The sequence below is a fragment of the Mesocricetus auratus genome, unplaced genomic scaffold (genome assembly GCF_017639785.1).
Source record: "Mesocricetus auratus isolate SY011 unplaced genomic scaffold, BCM_Maur_2.0 Super-Scaffold_100023, whole genome shotgun sequence".
Classification (NCBI taxonomy): Eukaryota; Metazoa; Chordata; class Mammalia; order Rodentia; family Cricetidae; genus Mesocricetus; species Mesocricetus auratus.
In genome coordinates this window covers 1,710,871-1,718,399 of record NW_024429204.1, presented here as the reverse complement: position 1 = coordinate 1,718,399, position 7,529 = coordinate 1,710,871, and the positions used below count along the sequence as shown (strand labels likewise).

General features: G+C 50.0%; 1 long non-coding RNA gene across 1 annotated transcript; it reads right to left on the bottom strand.

Moving 5' to 3' along the window:
- Window positions 1–4,761: 4,761 nt before the first annotated feature.
- LOC121133718 lies at window positions 4,762–6,384 on the bottom strand. The gene is made up of 2 exons (XR_005870688.1): window positions 5,786–6,384; window positions 4,762–5,518 (listed from the first exon to the last, which is right to left on the bottom strand). It is a non-coding gene; the product is annotated as an uncharacterized LOC121133718 (long non-coding RNA).
- Between the last annotated feature and the right edge of the window lie 1,145 nt (window positions 6,385–7,529).

Below are 7,529 nucleotides of genomic sequence, written 5' to 3'. Positions count from 1 at the left end.
CAGAATCAAATTTAGCTTATTATTATTGTCGTGGAAAATAATTATAACACTTTAATTGTCACGGTACTTGACAATTAAAAAAAAACTCACCAGTCATCCTTAGTTCTTCCTTTACTCTAACCCTGAGGACTAAGCAGAGTCGGTTATCACCCCAGCCTCCAATCCCAAAGCCAGCCCTTGTTTCCAGATAGTCAATTAAGGCTCTCAGAGGTTAAGTGACTTTCTTTAGCCAAGTTTGTCATGGCAAGTGGCTCTGCCCATCCCAAGGTCTGGCCTCATCAAGCCCCCTTTCAGGATCTTCAAGGTGGGTGCAATCCTAGAGCTTCCTCCGAGAATGATGGATGTGGGCAGAAGCCAGACACAGGAGTGGTACCCATGTGGCCCTCTTCTCCTCCCATCTCTCGGCGATGTAGATTCTATTTGGGGGTCTTGAAGTCCAGTAGGGCTAGACTCTGACTGAACAAGCTTTTTCTTCAACCAGCTTGGAGCTCCGGGCCTCGGATCACACCACATGGGCAAACATATACAGGCAAACACACATACTCCCGTGTGCTGGCAGATGCTAGCTCCTCTAAATTCCGAATCAGTAGCAGGTTAAGAGGAAAATGCCTCTTTCCCATCAGTGGTTATTCTGGTCTCTAAAATCAGCCCCCGCCACCCGCTCAGGGCAAGCTGCTCTTCATATCTAAAAATCTCAATGCCCGGGTGGTTCTTACTTGCTGGTTGCCTTGTCCACAGCGTTTGGTGTCCTGCAGCCCCCCTGAGCTTCTGCTTGCTATGGCCTCATCCCTTTTCCGCTTTACTGATCTTTTTTGCCCGGAAGACATTAACAAAGCCCTAGGACTGTCTCTATTTGGTTCTCATGCTTCCTTAGCAAGCTCAGCCCGAGAGGGGTAGCACGGGACTGGCAGGTATCCGGGGCGTGGCCTCCTCTGTCAATCATGCTGTACTGCCACAGCGTGACTCACCTCTGCTGATGCCTGCTCTAACGTCCTGTTACAGAGGGGATGTTCCCATTTGTGCGTGGTAGGATCAAACATGCCTTGAGTATTGATGACGGACAGCTCTGAAGAGAACCAGAAGTGCCCCACCAGCTCTCTGGAAGAATGGTACCACAATAACCCGCCCCCACCCCAGCCCTACCCCCAGCAAGACTTACTTGGAGCCTTGTAACCGTTATCCTGGAGACAAATGTCTGCTTCAAGTTCAGGAAGAGTGCAGTTGGCCGGTGAATCTTAGTCCTTTGTTCACAACACTACTTCATGTTCTCATACCTCTAAGCTATGTCTGATGGAAAGACAAATTTCTCCTCCTAGCTCATTGGCTGACACTGCGTCATATGACCACTTCTAACCTCAAGCATTGTTGGGGGGCCAAGAGCATTCTCTAACCTTTTGGAGTCCCTACAGTTGACAATACAAGAGAGGGGTATGAGAACTGAGGGTTGTCTTCATCAGATTTAAAAGGGAAAAGGGAGTGTATTTCTTTCACCTAGAAGTAATATAGGTACTCTGTGTCCTTCATACACATAAGCTCTTGAGTCTTTCCCAAAAGCCAGGTACCTACCACGAGACACATTGAAATGCATGGACAGTTGTAGAAATAAATATTCCTTCAGCAGATACACGCCAGGCACTGTGGTTAGAGAATGACCCCCCCCATCCATGGCTGTGCAGAGGTTATCCTGGGACAGGAGCAGCAGGTAATAGGAAGATATCAATAAAGAAAAGTTTCCTTGAGGCAGTGACACTAAGCTGAGTCACCCTCTTACACATCACGAAGGTAGTGTAAGATGTCTGTATTTTCCAGCCATGGTTACTAGGATGTGGGGTACCTATCTTTTGGAGTCATGCCTGAGGGCATCTTTCAAATGAAGATAAATTCCACACAGTGGTAGAGTTGTCACTATGTCACCACCACTTAGCACAGACTTACCATACACCCCCCCCCCCCGAGTTCTAAGGACTCTAACTGGACACTCTTGAATGATGGGGGATGTCCTTCTGTAGGCTGTGAATATATGTTTCTCTTATTGGTTGATGAATAAAGCTGTTTCAGCCAATGGGCAGGCAGTACTTAGCCAGGTGGGAAATCCAAACAGAAATAGAGAAAAGCAGTAGGCAGAGTCAAAGAGATATCATGTAGCTGCCCAGGAAGCAAGAGGCCTGGGCATCACCCGTAAGCCAAGACTATGTGTAGATACACAGATAAATAGAAATGGGTTAATAATTAAGAAAGAACTAGCCAGTAAGAAGCCTAAGCCAGTGGGCAAACAATTATAAATAGACACTAAGTCTCAGAGTGGTTATTTCATACTGGCTGCCGGGACCCAATCGGGTGGAGAGAAACCGGCCCAGCGGGACCGAGACTAGATGGAGAAAATCTCAATACCCTAATGGCATCTTCCCGTGCAGGAATTTTACTGTTCTCCAAAGGAACATCAGTAGTGGATTCTTTGGAAGTCTTAGCCAAGTAGAAGGGGGAAGAAGATTATGAACATTCGCGGACTTTTCAAGGACAGAAGGCCCGTGTGAGAAAACAGAGCCAAGAACAGGGATGTCGGATGATTGTCATACCTGGGTTAAACTGAAAGACTGCACTACACACACCGTGAAAGGCCACGGCGGGGGTGGGGGGTCACTGAGGTGACTGAAGAGTGCCTGGACAATGGGACAGACTGCCTGAATTCAGAACTAGTCCTTGACTTGACCGTAGCTTTTATGTGGCCGGCTGGCTAAATTCTAGTTGTGCATGGCTCTTGTACCCAGCCTATTATCTGAGTGGATGAGAACCTACAGTCAGGACTCGAAGAGGCCGCAGGAGGACGGCCTGGGCGGCTTTGCTACACAGCAGAGTAGCAAGACCTCAGGGAGAAAGCCCAAGATCGTTCTGGCGAAAGGACAGGGCTTGCAACAGCTGTGATCACTGTAAACAGAGGGGAAGCATTTGGATGAATAATGAGGAGTCCACACCCCTGCCCCCAACTCAGTCTCTAACCCTTGCCTCTCCAAAGGCCGCCTTGAAGCTGCTTGCCTCTAATCTCAAGGGATGCTTCCCCTAAGATGCTGGGGCACCCCAGGCTCAGATGATAAAGAAAGCATGGCATCCAGGGTTGCCAGGTAACTGGACTGGATTCTGGATTGATGCATTCAAAGCTCAGCCTTCCCCCTCCTATCCTAGACTTTTCCTGAGCCCCTGGAGTCAAGGGCAGTCATGAAGGCAGGGGTGGGTGGATGTTAGCATGGTTGTATGGGAAGGGAGGATTTGGCTGCTCTTGGCCTCTCTCAAGAACGAGCAGCTGTGGGAGCAGCTGAGTGACAGAATGATAACTCAGTTGTGAATTCTTCCTTCACAATTAGCTCAAGGCCCAGGGGTATCATCAAAGGAAAGGTCAACGCCTCCCTGGTGTCATCCGCCCAGTGTGGGGTCTCCCACCTCAGCCTGGGAAGGGGCCAGAGCAGATGCTGGTCTCCAGGGGTTCTGCTTAGAAAATTGCTCATCAGTGCACTCTATGGAGGAGGAGAACTGTCTCCATGTTCCCTCCTAGGAAGACTGACTTTCTACCCAATGAAGTAAGTCCCCTCCAGGCTCTGAGGACAGACAGACAGCTCCCAAGTACATCCTTCTTCCCCAGATGGCCCCAGCAGATACAGCCCTCATGACTTGCGATAAACACTCCAGGGGAAGCAGATGACTCATGCTGAACTCACCAGAAGCCGTCTATCCCCAGGGTGGCTGGAAAGCAGAGCTCTCTTGATGTACAGACTGTCAGCCCCCCCCATCACAGAACCCATCCCCACCAGGCTAACAAACCAACCACCCAGAAAGCTCAAGTCTCTTCAGCTTGCTAAAGCGGATGAGTGAGCAGTCTACCCAGTCGCTGGGTCTGGCACAAGCACGCAGGTCCCAGAGAGCCTCTTTGCAGAGAGATGTCAGTATGGACAAATGGCTCAGAGAGTTGGGGGTGCCTAGGTTCACGTCCACGTTTTTTTTTCCTTCTCATCGGCATCCCTGTGTAAAAGAAGGTAATTATAGCAAACCACGGACATCTCATGGGTGCAGTAGGATTCGATGATGCTATGTTTATGCAACTGCTGTGCAAATACAGAGCTGAACAGCAAGGACAGTGTGGTTCCATTCTACGCAATAGGGCAATGATCAAATGTTCATAGCAGGTAAGCTTGGGGCAGTATTGATCCCCTTCTCTCAATCTCTGAATTTCTTTTACAACTTAACACGCACGTGAGCAACACTGCCTGCCTATGAACTCGAGGCATTCTGGCAAAGGCCGGACTCTTGATGTGGCTGGGTATGGAAGTTTCAGAATGGGCCTCTCCAGGGAGATAAGTTCTCTTCATCGTGGAAAGTGAAGAGTACTGGTGTCCCCCCCCCCCAGCAACCTGAGAAGAGCATGACAATCGGTGGCCGAGGTGGGGGAAGAGAAAGCAAAGTGACAAGATCCCTTGTGGTTAGCAGCATTGATGGGGGACGGCCTTCTCTACATATGTTTCTCTGATCGGTTGATGAATAAAACACTGCGACCAACAGTGGCAGGGAGATAGGCGGGACGAGGAGACGAGGGGGAATTCTGGGAGAGGTAGGCAGAGGGAGACTGCGAGCGAAACAGTAAGGACGCTCGCTCCAGGAGTTCTCCAGTAAGACAAGACCACGTGGAAATACACAGATTAACAGAAATGGGTTAGTAATTAAGACAGAGCCAGCCAGTAAGAAGCCCTAGTCACCGGCCAACACTTCTATAGCTAAGGTAGCATCTGCGTGTTTATTTGGGGGCAAGGCAGAGGGCAGGACCAGGCGGGACAAGAAAAAACACCGGCAACACAGCATGACCTTAAGTTTTGCACTACTCACCTAAATCGCTTGTTCCCAGATGTTTGTGGGGACCTAAAACCAGGATCCAGAGTCACCATGGGAGAATTGATGTGGGGGGGTGGCGGGCAAAGGCACCGTGTGAGAACACAACACGCGAGCTTAGCATCCATCCTCCTCTGGGAATAAGCAAAGATACTGGGGAGACTTTTGAGGCTACACAGACAGATGTCATCCATAGCTTGGGCCCCAGCCACAATCCTCCCCATCCACCTGTCTAAGCTGGTATAGCTGGGGATCCTCAGGGAAAAAAAAAACTTTTCTATCTCTACATGGCTTCTCCTTGGGAGACATCCAACAGGGCACCACCAGAGTGGCTGACCGCTTATGCGACTGTCGGTGGCTCCAAAGGTATGTGTCGTAAATGAATACTGTCCTGACTTCTTGACCCAGCTTTTTAGAAACCCTGTACAGTCCTTTCTAGGGCACCTTGTTAGTCAAAACAGTCCAAAAGGCCCAGCCAGACTCAGGAGGAGAAAGAGCCAGCCTTCATCTCCCGACGGAAGAGTCACAGAGCTTCAGAATGAGCATGTGGGGTTGAAAATAATGTTGTGGACATTTTTTGGAAAAATACAATCTGCCATCAGACGTTTCGCAGATGCTGAGGGGCAGGACGGTCCTCAGCTGATATCTGAGTTGCAATCAGGGAAAAAACAAAACAAAACAAAATAAGGCAAAACAGCACTACTATTTTTTAAAGACAAAATATTAACAGAACTAGACTTCAAATCAAACCGAGATCATCTGAAAGAACATGGATAATGAATAGAGACTTTTATGATAGCTGATTTCCCAGAATTGGCTGTGAAAATCATAATGAAAATGAACAAGCAGAATGAAAAACGTTTCTCTCTTGCTCAAAGCTCCCTGGGTGACGCCAACAGTGCTGGAGACTCACCAGGGAAGGTCAGACCTTGGCTGCTGGTGGGGACTGAACCGCTGAGGCATTGTCGAGAGGAGGTGGTCAGTGCACATCCGGGCTAGGGTGGAAAGGAGAAGCCGCTGCACATTCTTTTACACATCATCTGCTTCTCCTACATGTGTGTCCTCTCACGAGTGACAGCTGAGGGACATGGACTTGGGAGCTTGGGAATCTCCCATCCCATTTGGTGCTTCAGCGACTGAGTCGAGGTCTCACTGGAGACCATCCCCTGCAAAGGAAGGCTCCCCCACACCACTCACTCCTGTCCCTGTTGCCCAGGCTTTCCAATGAGTCTGCACTGTGAGTCCCTGCCGTCAGATCTGGAGTCCCTGATAAGGGACCTGGAGGGACCTTCAGGTCATACAGATTGGAATGTGGGGAACCCGCCCTACATCACTGAACCATCCACAGTCTCAGGGCTGAAGCAGGGGAGTGGCCTTCCTGTCGACAGAAATCATGAGATTACATCTGGGCTCAGAGAGAAAGAAAGCTTTGATTAATGGGAGTGGAGTTCCAGGGTGACGCCCATTTGAAAACCTATCCTGATTCTGCCCTAGCTGCCTGAGCAGCAGGATTGAGAGAACGCCTCCCTCAGTACCCAGATATCTCCCCGTTCCTCCCAGATCCCCATGGTTGACATTCTCTGGCCTCTGGGACTGTGTGTGCCTTTCCATAAGCCACGCCCCCCATCTCCCACACCCCAGTTGACTACTGATCTCATAGATGATACTTTGGCCTTTCCTTCCAGATACTTTAGTTTGGAGCGCAGCAGGTCAAAGCTCCCCTGTAGGTGTGGGAATCAAGATTCTCTAGACTCTGTGCAGGTTAAGTGAAGTTTATTCGGGGAGAATGCACTAACAACAACAACAACAAAAACCAGATGACTGCCGCAGGTTCCCCCTTCCAAGGATGCCGACCCTGCCACCCGGATGCTCTCCGGACCCGAGCAGGAAGCACGAGAGAGCTCCAAGCCCCAAACCTAATCCTTATCACGGCTCACTAGTCACCATGCCCAAAAGGGCGTGGTCAGTGCTACAGGTGTGGAGGTGGACCTCACTACACTCCCCGACTTCTCTTTAAATACGCTGTCCATGACGCTCTTTCACAGACTCCCAGAATGCAAGGCCTGCAGAGATCTTGGTCTCTGAGACGTACAGCGCCTCTCATTTTGCCCGATGTGTTTCACAGATTGGGAAACTAAGGCCCAGAGAAGGGGCCTGCCGGTCTATCAGCACCTCCGCTAGGACTTGAAGAGAGGCCCATTTGGGGTGTGGCACACGCCTGGTGTCTCCCCCCCACCCCCACCCCCACCCCCACCCTGGTAGCTCCCTGCTTTGCAGTGGGCGGGGCCACGCTAGAGATCACGCCAAACAGTTCCGGATCAGCAGACAGGCCCCCTCAAGACCCTAGCAATGCGGTTTGCCCAAAGCCTCGCACACAGTAACTCAGAAACATATGTGGTGAGCACTAACAGTCATAAATTCTATGAGATTATGTGTTCCAATTGTGAGATTCCGAGCTGATGTGTTTGTTGCTCTGTGCCAAGCTTCGGCGTGATTCGATCAAGTTGTACTTAATCTTCCCTTATTTACTCTGGGTGAGGGTGAGTCATGGGGTACGTCTCCGGGCCGGTCTGCTGAACTAATTTACCCCCAAGTATTCTGACGGAGTGGTGATTTGTTTTCTCTGAGTGCTCGGAGTTTGCTTGCTCATATCATTA